Below are 15,910 nucleotides of genomic sequence, written 5' to 3' on the forward strand. Positions count from 1 at the left end.
ATCACAATGTAAAAGTACTTTGGGATCAAACATCTATACAGTATAATAAACATTCTGACACCCGCCAAACGTTCTCCATTGACTCCCCTGTTTTGTTTTCTCATTACACGCACGTACCCATGTCATTCATGCGCTCCATTTGTTTCAAATCAGCAGATCCCAAAGACAAGGAGAGACAATGTTTGGCTTGTCCCTAGAGGAGTCTTGGGTAAGCGGTATGCAGAAAACCCAGGGAGCACAAACAGTAACACTCCCTAAATCTGTTTCACTCCTGACAATACTGACCGCTTCTTTAGGCCTCCCCAGAAGCTGACTGTTTACAGGAAAGCCAAATATTTTTCAAGAGGACAGGACTTCAGCAGGGACATGAGAGTCGATCTGTTACTATCTGTTTTAAAGTGCATACAGTGACAACTAGAGGTGTAAAGGAGGAAACGTTTATGGGGAAGCAGTCGAAGATTGGTCTTATGTAACTCAGTAGAGTTACATGTATATTTATTATTTATACCATTTTAACTCTTTCCCCACCAGCATTTTTTTTTTAAAGTTGCTAGCCAGCGTCAGGATTTTTCATGATTTTTACAAAAGTTTATGTATTTAGACGTCGCAATTTTACAACAAGTGATTTTAAGCCGTTGAAACACAAACAACAGTGCTAAAAACGTGCACTGTCTCTGTGTGAGAGGAGCGCGAACGCCGTGCATCCGCCGTTAGTTAAGCTCGTGGGCATTTTTGTTGCCTTATTGGCCTTAATTACATATATGCATTAAAATTCCCGTCTTTGCAAGTATACATTGCATGTGTAACAGTAGATTGGATACAGACTTCGCTCTTAAAGGGGAGGTTACCTAATATTGCTCCGGTCTGTCACTCACGTTGTTGTTTTTTTTTTAAAAAGCATGAAAATTCAATGGAATTAAAGAGGTTAATAACATAAAAACCTTAAAAGAAAGAAAAGGGAAACTCCATCGTGGTACATATCGTTATCATGACATAAAAAATACTATTCCTAAATCTTTTCATCACAAAAAACTTTTAATATGATTAGATTTGTATTAAAATGTGATTCGGCTGATTTATGAGCCATTTAACCCTTAAACTCTGCGAACCTGACTGCGGGTACAAATTAGCAAGAATGTTAAAAATATATAAGTTGTGGAGCACAAAGTTTTCTGTAAAATATTTTTTTTTTATTAATTTACTCCAACGTTTGTGGGTAGATGACTCTTTCAAATTCAGGCATTGCCCAAAATTGTAAATCTACTGCAGAGCATAAGTAGTGAGGACCACTTCAAAAACATAATTTTTTACATATTTCAATACATTTGTAAGGAAAGTTTTTAAAAATGTGTCTCGCCAAGCCTACACACACACACACATAAACTGTAAGCAGTGTAAAATGTCCACTAGAAGTTTAATCTGAAGCGATAAGAAAGATAGTCCAAATACGCAAAGTATGCACTTTGTATGCATAACCCCTTCCAATACAATCAAATAAAGACAGAATACAATACACAATTGACACAAAGACATTAGTGTCAAACAAAAACAACTCATAATCATGAGTCATGCACTTTTTCTCACCTCTGTCTCAAGCATCTAGGACTTGCGTCTACAGTTGCATACAGCCTCTCTGTTTCAACACAGGCTGTCTTTTCAAACGCTCAGCACGCCGGCTTTCCCAGCCAAGCTAAATGTCTCCAGGCCTCAGAGCTTTGTTCTTGGAGTTAAAATGAATTTACGACACAAGCTAAAGGTTGACCAGCGAAACGCCGGGGTACGGGCTTTGACCAGGTGAACCCAAACGACACACGTCAGGTGTGATTTACCACAGCGGGATAGAGACTGTGACTGTACGAACAGATCGTGTTATATGAGACAGAAGATACATTTTAACTCCAATTTAATACATGAGGAGCAACAATATATCAATGTTACTGCGCAGTGTGGAGAAAAGTGACCGCGAAATCTCTAAAAACAAACCTGACAATGAAAGGGTTGGATAGTTTTAGTGTTTAGCCATGTACGCAACTTAATACAATGAAAACGGCACGTATACGTGACTTAAGCAAAAGGCTTGGTGTGGTCTTCCAGGTTCATGGTTTACATAAGAAGGTTGTTTTCATCAAGTGAATTCCTGCCACCTTTATCCTAAAATCCAGCCTCCCAAGGAGCATAAACAGAGGATATTCTTGGCTTATGTACCTGTGGCAATGGAAAAGTCATTTAAACAGAACAAGCCTCAAACCAACAGCAAGATAGCTTCTCGTAAATCCTCCTAATCCAGGTTCACGCGTAATATCTTTATAAGCCATGCACGTGACTCCACGCGGCACATTACCGTCATTCAGCGCCTGACTGTGCTGATGTCTGCTTGAGATATGAACGCGCTTAAGCTACAGTTTGGAAAAATGTAGCATTTCAGTCGTACCATTAAACTAAAGTGAAAAATAAACTATCATGTCCTAACACAATGCAGCTTAAGAAATGGAGTTCTTCAGAAGTAACCAAATGTAGTCATTTTGATGGCTTCTGTTTTTCCAGGTAAAACATGTTGTGTTGACGTGGTGATGACAGATACGTGACAAGAAACCACTGTTGTCTCTCACTCAAGCACACAAATACACGCGTTAGGCCACACACGCAAAGGTACGCACACATACAACGTACACAAACACATTGCAGAGCACTGCATGAAAAGAGCTGTATACGGACAAATACGGAATGGGAAATCCCTGCTAAACTTTAGGTTTGCCAGATTTTTGAGGCAGAGTGCTTGAAAAGGTAATACACCAAAGTAAACTTGTGAAACATCCAGAAACCTTACGTTTGTGGATGTATGTAGGAACTGGTGGAAGTTTCCAGGAATCCTTACAGCTGGTTGTGAGGAGCGGTGGGTGTGAGGTGTGAACGGCTTTTTATATGTTAATGACCCACAGGTAGAGGTGTCTTCTTTGTTTTCAGAGCTGAGTGGGGTGGGGGGTTAACCATGTCTCTTTAAGACAGCACATACAGTATTGTGGTACATAAAAACTGTGTTTTCTAAATATGTTTATTATTAATATAATTTAATTAGTCTATTTAAGAAACTAAGCATCATTCAAAATAACTAAAATTCAATGGACACAATTACCATTTTAATGTGTGAAAATTATGTCTCTGACTCAAGAGAAATGCAACAAATGTTATTTCAGAATATATATTTCCAACACTTTGAAAACATGTCTCCAACTGCCCTAGGTCAGAATATTGTGCACGTATGTCTCAATGCTGCATACATCGTTTAAAAGAAGCCGTTCAAATGACATCATGTAACTCATTTTTGCTAGCTAGGATGTTGATAAATTAGTCAGTGAAATGTAAAGCTGCTTATTTTTGCTGATGTCTCATGATTTGAAGTTCATTGTTTCTATTGTTATTATAATTCTACCCTAACATTTCATTAAATCTTTTAAAATAGAAACAAAAATATCAATAGACAGGTCCATAATCTAAAAGACAGTCTTTCACATGTGGATGCAAAACATGTTGGGTGAAACAGACTGACAAACTCGGGTAAACATATCTGCAGATACCTGTCAGCTACTGTACTTCTAGTCCAGAGGTGCCCAAAGTTGGCCCACAAAAGACCTTTAATTTTTTTATGTTTCATGCATACTTGAAGGTGTATAAAATGCATCACGAAACCTAATGAACTCGGGTACTATAGGCTAAAAATGAAGAGGTTGCGGCAGTGGCACACAGATAAAAGGATATTTAAAATTGATTGGCAAAACGATTTCTTTTTTTCTACAAAAAGTCTTGGAAAATAAAACTGCATTAGTTATGCATAAATAGAGTAATGTTTGCTTATTTATTTTTAAAATATTATAAAATTATAAATTAGGGGTTATCAGGGCAACTTTAATTTTAATATAACACAACAACATTTACTTTTGGCCCACAGCCCTCAGTCAGGTTTGGCCCTTGTAAGGAAAATGTTCGGGCACCAATGAATGTTCTAGTCTATCTGAGGAGGTAACTTTTAGCATATGATAATGCATGCTTGCACAAAGTCAGACCACATATTATAATGTTTGTCTTCAATCAATCAATTTAAACAAAAGAGATGGGGACTTTATAATATAATAAGGGTCCATATATCACAGTGAAAAAAGACATACATGTATTTTTACTTTAACATGAACTAATGCTGAGTTACAGCATATCCTAATAATAAACTATTGAAGAGTCATCATTAACTATGACATGTTTTTCATTGTTAGTTAATGCAGTCATTTTCAATAAATTAATTTGAGTTCATGTTGTAGTTAAGTAAGTTCAGTAAGTTACATGTCTTAACTCAGCATTAGTTTATATTTAGCTACTTATATTTAAGTAAGAATTCATTTAGGTATACGTTCAATGTTTCCAATGATGAGCAGTCAATCCACTAAACCCAGAGATAATTCCTGAGGCATGTTTAAAGAGTTTTGTATTTCATCAAGAAGGTGCTGATTCACAAAGAATTTATATTTAAGAAAATCTGAGCATCATTCCAAATAACTGTTAAAATGTTTGTCAACTAAACATGTTTTGTAAGCGTAATAAACTTTATAAAAATATTTTTTATTTTTTATTAATAATCAAGTATAAAGAACAATGCATAGTGTGAAAATGCGGATTATAAAAAAGTATATTAAAGAAAAGGACTACATTTACCAGAATGCACCTGCACCCACTCATCTGCCCCCACCCTTCAGGTGTGACTGCTCAACCTATGGGCTTGACGGAAAATTCAAATCGCGAACCGTTACTGCCTGGACTACTCCGTCTCTTATTTGTTTGTTTGCTCATTAACAGTAAGGTAAGTTTGATTTAATTCATTTGTCTGCATCGCGCTGATCGGTTGCCTATTTGTTCATATTATGTTATTTACTATGATTCGTTTTTGTCTTTATACTAGAACTGTTTGAATTTAAAGCACAAACAGTAAAACATTAAGGTTATACGTGGTACACAGCGGTAAACATGAGGTTAAAAATACGCGAAGTAACATTCAAACCGGGCTGTTAAAAGAATCAATTCGATGTTTAAATTTTTAAAAACAAAACTTTAAAGAAGCCAAGATGAGACGTTATTTGCTTAAAACAAACAAAACAACAGTAACTCGTTTGTTTGAAATGTTAGCAGCTAGCAAGTGTCTCTCTGCTATTTTAAATGGTACAGACGATCTTTTGTTGTTTTAAAAGCTCATTCAGTTCTGGTAGATGCTGCTTATTTTTCAAGACTGTTTTAATAGCTTTATATTGATTTGTAACAAAGCCAGCTTCACTTTAAGAGAACCTAGATGCTAATTGTAAAGAAGCTTGGAGTCATAATATATTTAAACGTTATATGTTTGCTGTTCTTCATCTTTTTAAATATGAAGTCTAATCATGTTTGTGTTTACAGAGGTCATGTACACTGTGGTCAACTTTGTGGACGATGAAGAGGTTTCTGGGTAAAGATGATGTATGTTTAATCATTCAATGATTACATTAAATTAAAATTAAACATGTTAAATAGTAAACGGATGTATTGTGATATGTGATTTTAATTTTTAATTCTGTGTTTGCCAGAGAAATATAATGAAGTAACAGTGAAAGCTAAAACATCAGACTGATCCAGACACTGAAGAAATTGATGTCACTGCAATCTGGCCAAAATGATGTAAGTTTAATAATTAAGTTATTAAATTAAAGAGGTTAAATCGTAAATAGATGTGTTCTGATGTATGTGATTCTATTTTTTTTATTCTGTGTTTGATAGACAACTATATTGAAGTAGCCTACTGTAATGAAGCTGCAGAACAACACAGAGACTCTTGAGGACATCAACACAGAAAATGAAGTAAGAAGATGTATATTAAGAAGTTCTTTGATCATATATTGTTTTATCTTTGTACAGTTTAATGCAGTGGTTCTTAACGTTATTCCTGGAGGCCCACTGCTCTGCACATTTTGTATGTCTCCCTTATTTAACACACCTGATTCAAATCATCAGCTCAATAGAAGGGATCTCCATGAACTGAACTACGTCTGTCAGATAAAAGAGATATACAAAACATGCAGGGCAGTGGGCCTCCAGGAATAACGTTAAGAACCACTGGTTTAATGTAAACTTTCTAAAATGTACAACTTTAATTCTATGTCATTTGATTTGTCGTGTATGTGTATACGTATATGTGTATTAGTATTATGCCAAATACTTATATGTACTTTTATATTTCCAAAGGGCTCCAAAAAGATGTCTGTCCAGATGAGGGTGCATCAATGTTACGTTTGCTGACAAGTATATGCTTTACAATGTAAAACCTAACAGTTAACTTAACTCAAACCATTTAAGGAAATCGGTTGCCTTAACCCATTAAGTTTTAAAAAACATACATTTGAGTACTGTGAACTTAAGTCTTGTGCAATTATGCACTTATATTTAGTTAATGTGAACTTAAATATAAGTGCATAACTGCATGTGACTCAATTTGTTTAAGTTCACAGTACTCAAATCCATGTGTTTTAAAACTTAAATGGTTTAATGCAACCGGTTTTCTTAAATGGTTTGAGTTTAGTTAACTTTTAGGTTTTACAGTGAGAAATTCTTGAATAATTCCAAGACAGAGCTCTGCAATTGAATCAACACTGCAAAAAATCAGTTTCTAATTTAGGATTTTTATCTTGTTTTTAGTAGAAAAACTAAAAATTCTTAAATCAAGATGTATTTTCTTGATGAGCAAAATTACCTAAGAAAATTTAGACAAAAGTTTTTAGACAAAAATATACAATTTAAGTAAATTTGTGCCTGAACAAGCAAAAATATATAACAATGGGGTGAGAAAATTGTGCTTGAATTAAGTTTTTAAGAAAAAAGAAAACTTAAGATTTTTTTCTCACACCATTGGCAGATATTTTTGCTTGTTTTAAGCACAAATTCACTTAAATTGTGTGCATTTATTTATTTTGTCTAAAACTAGACTTATTTTCTTAGTATTTTTGTCGTTTTCAGTAGAAATATTATTTAAATAAAATGCTTTTTCTTGATGAACAAAATGACCTATGTAAGAAAGTCATTTTTTTGCAGTGTAGGACTGATTTCTTAAAGCAATATCAATATAGTTGTTGTTCATTTTATTTAGATATTTACTACATTACAGTGGCAGCTGGTGACTTCTTTTTTTGTGAGCACTCGATGCAAAGTCTGTCACAACATGTATATAGCCAGTCATTTGTGTGGTTCCCAATTTCAAAATATGTGTTCTGCGTGTATGTGCATCACGTGTTTTGACTAAACACGTGATGCACATGGTTTACATGAAGCAACAAACACATTTTAAAAACACAAGCAACACACATGACACTCCGAACACTTATTTTGAATTTGCACCCCTCGGATGAGCAGTCACGAGCCGCCACTGCTACTTTACATTGTACTGCTTTGAATGTAGTTTTCATTGTCGCTTTTATTTTGTTTTATTTTACTCTAATATTGCTTTCTCTGTCTGTATATTTATGAGTTTAAATAGTATTGTTTATGTATGCAACTTTTAATATTTGTGTATAATATTATTTTGTGATTGTGACAATTGTGAATTGTTCAGTTTTTTATTAAATAAACATTTCAAACTCAATTCAAGTTTTTTTTTTTTTTTTTTTGGGATGAATATGAATATATATATATATATATATATATATATATATATATATATATATATATATATATATATATATATATATATATATATATATTAGTGGGGGGGATTGTAGTCTATCTGCATAGCAGGCAAATAACCAATCAAGTCACTAAGCTATGAGGGCTTGGGTTGGGCTTAATAGAAAGTGTAACCAATCAAATAATCTCAACTGGAAAGTTTCAAAGTTGTGTCCCAATAGCTGTCAGAGTTTTGGGAGGGGGTTTTAAAAGCAACCAATCAGTGTTGAGATTAAACACCAATGGGGACACTAGAATTGTGCAAAGGTGTGAAACCCCAGTACCTCTGCAGGTGTGAAAATGTCCCCTGACAAAATCTTCAATGGGATTATTTGCCATGGCAACAAATGGCTGCATATACCACAGGAATATCCCATCAGCAAGATACATCCGAATTGGTATCATTACGGGAGTTTCCTAACTTGGTGGAATTAGAAGTTTACCCTCAGTGGAACTAGTAGATACCTCCGAAAATCAGTGGTGTTTACAGGAGTTTCCTAGTACGGATACACCTCTTTTCATGCAGTGGAGGTTTGTGTCTGGGTTGTGTTTCCGGGATCTGGTTAGTCTTTCTTTCCCTATTCTGTTTTCTTAGTCCAAAGTTACCTGTGCTCCGATGACACAGTCAACATGCCAGGACTATGAGTAATGATGATTTTATCACACACTTTCCCTCATTTATTTACTACCATTTAACTTTTTCAACCAGATTTAAAGGAATATTTTAACCCCCATTTTTTTTTTCATTTTATATGCTGTCATACAAGGCAATGTCAATACAAACCAAGTATATAATTATATACAAATTACTTTTTTTTTATTTAAAGCTACAATCCATAACTATTTTGGTTAAAAATGAATAAAAAATCAGGTATTTAGCAAGGACATTAGGGATTCACTGAATGTTCGGCAATGGAAATTATTCAGCTAACTTGTTTATTGCATCTTTAAAGTGTGCGCGCCTCTAACTCTACGCTGTTTACTACTTGATCCCATCATCAAAAACTTTATTGTCAAATAACTTTAGCAGTGTAAATCGGACAGTTCATTACGATTTGATACAAAAACGATTTTCTCAGCCAGCAATGCGATTTTTGCCGATGCATCAAACACTTCTTTGATGCGATTACGATTCGATTACTTTGTCAATATTAAACTCTTTAATAATGACACAACTTTATCCAAACTGGAACATTTACAACAACAAACTAACAAAAATACACTTTTTTAAATAAAGAAAAAATAATAATGAGGGGCAAAATGTCATAAAATCAAGCTTATGATAGCAATCTTTCAGTATTTTGTGCCAAAATATGCAATTGTGACAATCACTGAGGTAGTTTAAGAAAAAAATTAATTAAATTGAAAAATAAATTCATATAAAAATAAAGCTCTTAAACTTAAGCATTTGATCTGTCACACAACATCAGATCTAACAGTCAAACAAGTGCTGCAGTGGTCTCCTTTTGAGAGATTTTCCTTAAAAATTTTTTTACTGATCAACAGTTTTGCATGGACAATATCACCTGCAGTGCTAAACACACGCACATCTTCTGTCTCTTTCGCTGTACAACTGCTTAGTTGCTGCATCGCATTCACTTGCTGACGCTAGCAGATGAAAATAAACAAAAATGCGTGCTCTGGCGGAAATGCGTAGATGGGCGTTACATCAAGGAATGAGGACGTGGAGCGCCAAAATAAAGGTACCTTAAATCGATTGTGTGGCATCGATGCATCGGATAGTCAGAAATAAAATTGATGTATTGATCCATATTGATGTATTGTTACACACCTACTTTTTACTTATTCGGTCAAACGTCGTAAGCTTTTCTCCTTTTTTCGTCCAAATATTTTTGGTTGCCGAACATTCCGTGCATCTCTATAGCACATAAAGAAATCAGTATTCCAAGACTGCCATATCCCGATTTACAACAGTAAACTTATAATAATGCTTTATAAGTTGAGGCGTCGGGTACAATTTTACAGGAAATGTCAGTATGATGTCATTTCACTTCAAACCAAGTTAAGAAAGCATGTAAAATAACCCGCAATTTTATGTTTCAAACAGAAATATCGATCCAGAAGACTTATTTTTATTTGGGTTTACAGTTTTATTCGGGTATGTTTTAAAGGGGCCATGGCATGAAAATGTTAGCATTGCCACTTTGTAGGTGTGAGCAAAAATAGGTCATTGAAATTTGGCTTTCATTATGATGTCATAAGGATATCTTATTATAATAATACCGCCCTCTTAATCTGCACTATCCAACCACTGCACTGCTATTTAGTGCAGAGAGAAAGAGAGACAAAAGAAGGACTTGACAGCACAATTGAGTTTGATTTACAACAAACCACCATCATTGTGATCAGTGTTTGCACTTCATCCGCTCATTTGCATTTTAAAAAACACACCCAAAATGACACATTTTTGCTCAAACCTACAAAGTGGCAATGCTAACATTTTCATGCTATGACCCCTTTAAACACAAAGTGTTATATGAATTTAGTGAATGACCATGATGAGTACAGAATGCAATTATGCACTCAGAAGAAAGGACAGTTTTCATCTCTCTCCAGTACATGATACCAAGCGAGTTATTCAGTGAAATAGCAAGCTACAGTTAAAGAGCACCTATTGACCGATTCTCGTTTTTAAATTTCCTTTGGTGTGTAAGAGTGTTTTCACATATTTAAAACTTTATTAACGAAAATAAATACCTTCCGGTAGCGCCGCCATCTTAGACTTCTCTGTATTCAGGAGAGAGTATTAGCGTAGTGTACGCACTTTTCTTAGTGACGTATGACAAATTCGGAGGCGGGGCACAGAGCAGCAGCAGAGTAGCCTCCGTAGGCTGCGTAAGCTCTCATCCTGAATGCGGACGCGACTAAGATGCCGGCACTACCTGAAGGTATTTATTTTCGTTAATAAAGTTTTAAATATGGATATTTCTACAACAACATCGCGCGGATTACCCTCAGAGGACCTTTGTTTATCATCCTGGACCCGTTTGGATTTAATTTGTGAAGGATGGACGTACTTTTTTTGGACTTGAAGGTCGTGGACCCCGTAACATTACATTTAATCAACTGAAAGATCTAAAACATTTTCTAAAATATCCGAAAATGTGTTTGTCTGAAAAACGATGGACATATGCAACTCGGACAGCTTGGGGGTGAGTAAATCATGGGTTTAATATCATTTTTGGCCAAACTAGCCCTTAAAAGGGACAGGATTTTTCAGTCAATCAAGAGAAGAGACGAAGTTTGACAAGTGGTCCTGTCACTGTGCTCACCATATCATGTCTCCATTCCTCTATGCTTTGACATATCTGTTGCGTATAACTACAGAGCAACTAAGGTTGCTTTCATACTTTGTTAAATTGCCTGCCCTGTAAAAAAATTCTTATTGCACTTAAATTTTAGGTTTAATCAACTTGAATTTACAATTCATTTCAACTACCTGACTGGTGAGGAGTTGCAATAAATTATTTAGTTATTAAGTTATTTCAACTTTATTTCTATGATTAAAAGTTTACTTTTAGCTTTTTTTTTGTAGAATAATCTAATAACTGATTCGGATGAGAAAACTAATCAATGTAGGGAATACTTCCATCTGCTAAAAACGACGCTTAAGAGTCTGAACCTGAAACACAGATGGTGACTCCTCAATGTAGACGGCATGAAAGCCAACCCATGGAGAACTTATAAGTTTAAAAAAATGTGTAAATCAACCATTTATGGTAGTTAAGGTACGTAAAGGACAGACAGGTGTCAGACAGGCAACAGTTTTTCCTTTGAGGTTTCAGACACCCTGTTGTCTCTTGCGGCCTTTGGCCCCACTAACACAGTGAATGCCAGGGAACCGAATCCTTTGATGAGTAACCCTCATAAAAACCCCTCTGTCGTCCATCTACAGAACTACTAAAGCTTCATGCTTCCCCTTTAGCCTGACCTGTCGTCATGCCGATCAAGCAGCAAGGAAGGGTCCAGTCGTATTCACACCGCAGTGAATGGAAACGCAGGGTGCCTCTTTTTAAGTATTGCCACCGACTGGTCTAAGGTGGGCAGGGCAGCCACATCCTTGAGTGAACTGACAAGCCACCTTTTTCTTGTTATTTTTTGTTAGGGCTGATAAGGGGAATTCACAACAGGGAACAGTGGTGCCTTTGGTGAGCAATGCATTGCAAAAACCTGCATCTTATTTAATAACCACCTGCAATCCACTTTACCAGGCACCAGATTTGAATTAAAACACTTAAGGTTAAGTAGGCTTCTAATAGTCAGAGATTTTATAAAATTGTCATAATTTGCCTTGCAAATTTAAGGTTACATTTACATTTATGCATTTGGCAGATGCTTTTATCCAAAGTGACTTACAGTGCATTCAAGCAAGCAATAAATTTGATCCTGTGTGTTTCCTGGGTATCTGACTCATAACCATTGCATTTCTAAAAATGCTCTTCCAATTGAGCTACAAGAACAGGTTGAAAAGATGCTTATAGTACAATATACACCACAAAAAAATACAGAGATCTGTTGACCAGTGGCTACGGGCATGGTGGAAAGATACACCATCTCAGTAAAGTCTGAAGATCATAGTAGTCTACTGCATCCTTAACATCCTAGTGCTCAGAAATGGCCTTGCTAACATGAGAAAGTGTTTACAGCACTAAATGTTTGTTTATTCTGGTATGTGACTTGCATAATTAATTTTGTAAACTGGACATTTAAAGGGATAGTTCGGCCAAAAATTATATTAAACCCATGATTTACTCACCCCCAAGCTGTCCTAGTTGCATATGTCTATCGTTTTTAAAATGACAAACACATTTTCGGATATTTTAGAAAATGTTTTAGATCTTTCAGTTGATTAAATGTGAAGTTACGTGGTCCACGACCTTCAAGTCCAAAAAAAGTGCGTTCATCCTTCACAAAATAAATCCAAACGGCTCCAGGATGATAAGCAAAGGTCTTCAGAGGGTAATCCGTGTTGTTGTAGAAATATCCATATTTAAAACTTTATTAACGAAAATAAATACCTTCCGGTAGCGCCGCCATCTTAGTCGCGTCTGCATTGAAGATCAGAGCTTTACAGAACTTACGGAGGTTACTCTGCTGCTGCTCTGTGCCCCCGCCCACCGAATTTATCATACGTTACTAAGAAAAGTGCGTACACTACGCTAATACTCTCTCCTGAATACAGAGGAGTCTAAGATGGCGGCACTACCGGAAGCTAGTTATTTTCGTTAATAAAGTTTTAAATATGGATATTTCTACAACAACAAGGCACGGATTACCCTCCGAAGACCTTTGTTTATCATCCTGGAGCCGTTTGGATTTATTTTGTGAAGGATGGACGCACATTTTTTGGACTTGAACGTCGTGGACCCCGTGACTTAATATCCCTTTAATTCCCAATTGTACCTAAATTGCTCCATTTTAATGGTCTCTAACCCTTATTTCTGGTTGTTGCTGCTTGTCTTTAAGCAGTATTCTCTTTCATTAAAGTATACCCAGCAGACATATGTCTGTGCAATACAAATGCTTAAGGTTGAAGGTTAGTTTTTACCAAACTGCAATTTATAATTTTAATTTCCTTTTTAATGCCTGGCCATTAATACATATCTGAACCCGCTTTCTCCCTCTCCTGTTGCTGTTCCCAGTCACCCCATTCTTTCACCAGTACACCCTCTGCTTCCTTCAAAAAGACCCCCCTCCAGTCTTTTGTGCCCTTTTTTCTACCCTTTCCGCAAGGCTTGCTCAAGAAACGCAGCTGCCTTCAATGTTCTGCAAATCTCCCTGTTGCTTTTCTTAAAAACACTGCAGTAGTGGATTAATTGAATCCCACAGCTGAAGCCAGGAGATTCAGAGCGGTACTGTTAGTATAACACTCGTTTTAATATGTCGATCTGGTACAGAGAGTGTGTGGCTTCATTTCAAATGCTTGTACTGTGAGGTGTGGTGCAAACGTCTGACTGAACGGAAACATGCAGTCAAACCTTCTCTAATGAAGCGTGGCCCCGCTGTTGCTTTTTCTGGACGCTGATGGGTCTAAAAATAGGCTGAAGTGTAGCCTGATGGCTTATGCATTCGTTAAGCGGCTGTTTAATCCAGATTATGAATTAGTGTAAACATTGCATATGTTTTTATATTACTATGTCTAGTTGCTTCTTCCTATAACATTAAAGGATTACTCCAATTTCTTAAAAAAATCCTGATAATTATTTACTGATATGTTTCTCTTTGTTCAGTTGAGAAGAAAAACATTCCAGGATTTTTCTGATTTTAATAGACTTTATTGGACCCCAACAATTTACAATTTCAATGCAGTTTAAAATTGCAGTTTTAACGCAGCAAAAAATTGGCTCTAAACAATCCCAAACGTGGCATAAGGGTCTTATCTAGCAATTGTCATTTTCGGAAAAAAATTCACTTTTAAACCACAACTTCTATTCTTGCACCAGCCATGAGACGCGACAGCGTGACCTCACTTAATGTGTAAGCACGTCGAAAGGTCACACTTCACAAATGTGAAACACACTTTAGAGGACTATTTTAAACAATAAACGGACACAATGACATTAATTAGTATCATTTCACATACAACATTGTTGTAACGGTCCTCTTTCTCCACACTTGTAAACACTGGGGCAGTAGTTTCGCATACGTCATGCGTGACCTTTCGACATGTTACGCATTACCTGAGGTCTCGCTGGCGCGTCACACTGCTAGTGCAAGACGCAAAGTTGTGGTTTAAAAGTGCATATTTAAAAGTGCCAAAGTGACAATCGTTTTGCTGTCCTTATGCCTCGGTTGGGATCATTTAGAGCCATTTGAAGCTGCATTGAAACTGCAATTTTAAACTGCTTTGAAACTGTTGAGGTCCAATAAAGTCTATTAAATTGAGAAAGATCCTGGCATGTTTTCCTCAAAAAACTTTTTTTTCTTGACTGAACAAAGAAAGACATCAACAATTTGGATGACATGGGGGTGAGTAAATTATCTGGATTTTTTTTAAGAAAGTGGAGTAATCCTTTAACTGCTATAGAGATTAAATAGATGTAAAATAAAAAAAAAGTAAAATAAAATCATTAAAGCTCCTTAGTGCTGAATCTGTTTGAAAAGTTGAATACACAAATCACTGACGGAAAACAGACAATTTTACTATTGAGATTGTACAAAAAAGAAAAACAGTTTAAGAAAATTGCCTCAAAATTATGCATTTACTCATGTTGTTCTTACCCTATGTTATTTTTTTACTTTTATACACCAAATGAGATTTGGCAAGTTGGAGCCAGTTCGGCCCAGAATTGCAGAATACGATCTTCTGAATTTAATGGGAAATAATACAAGTATAGTATTACATGAGGTTGGGAAAATAATGACAAATGTTTAGTTTTGAATGAACTACTCATTTAAAGCAGTTTGTCTTTGGACTTTGTATATGAAATTGAACAGGCTGGTACTGACATCTGGCTATGTCATTATTTAGAAAAATTGTGTTGTTGGTGTGAAATTCAAAAACCCTGCCAACTGCAGACTTCAGACAAGTTTTCAAAAATCTCTGTAATCTTGGCTTGGGTAGAAGACCAGCTTTAAAACAACTCAAACTAAAGTGCTTTCTCTTAGTTAATCTACTTTTGAAGAGCACATATTTCATTGCTAAAAACAACGTTATTTTGTGTATTTGGTATAATACAATGTGTTCACGTGGTTTATGGTTCAAAAACACATTATTTTCCACATACTGTACATTTTTGTAGCTTCAGATATCCTGCCTTCCTCAAACGCTTTATTTTGTACAAATCAGCCGGAAATGTGACGCTCATTACCATGTTTGAAAGATTCGCTCACAATGCAATGCTAACAGGAGTTAACTTACAGGCTGATAGTCCAAGCGGGATGAATTATGATAATGACCATCGTGTCCACGTCACAACAGACCCAGGAAGTAAACTGATGCCTAAAATCCATGTGTTTGTTGTAGTCCAAGAAATTAGATTTAAGTTGGAAATGATAACTCGCGTCAAATTTAAAAACGTGAATCAGACAATAGTTGCTCTTTAAGAGGGAAATAAAACAAGAAAGTGTAAAAGCTGTAAAAGTGTAAAAGACATTGTGAATAAACCCAAGATCATGAATCTAACAGATACACTTCAATCGGCCAATAAAATCACAGCGGTGC

At 35.7% G+C, this 15,910-nt stretch overlaps 1 protein-coding gene and 1 long non-coding RNA gene across 2 annotated transcripts in view; one reads left to right on the forward strand and one right to left on the reverse strand.

The window, feature by feature from the left end:
• ror1 (receptor tyrosine kinase-like orphan receptor 1) overlaps window positions 1–15,910 on the reverse strand; it is a 157,001-nt gene that overhangs the window by 120,385 nt on the left and 20,706 nt on the right. The gene's annotated exons all lie outside the window — the stretch shown is intronic.
• LOC135788831 (uncharacterized) lies at window positions 4,739–6,416 on the forward strand. The gene is made up of 5 exons (XR_010547459.2): window positions 4,739–4,846; window positions 5,434–5,493; window positions 5,601–5,691; window positions 5,791–5,871; window positions 6,256–6,416. It is a non-coding gene; the product is annotated as an uncharacterized lncRNA (long non-coding RNA).

The sequence above is a fragment of the Paramisgurnus dabryanus genome, chromosome 7 (assembly GCF_030506205.2).
Source record: "Paramisgurnus dabryanus chromosome 7, PD_genome_1.1, whole genome shotgun sequence".
Lineage (NCBI taxonomy): Eukaryota > Metazoa > Chordata > Actinopteri > Cypriniformes > Cobitidae > Paramisgurnus > Paramisgurnus dabryanus.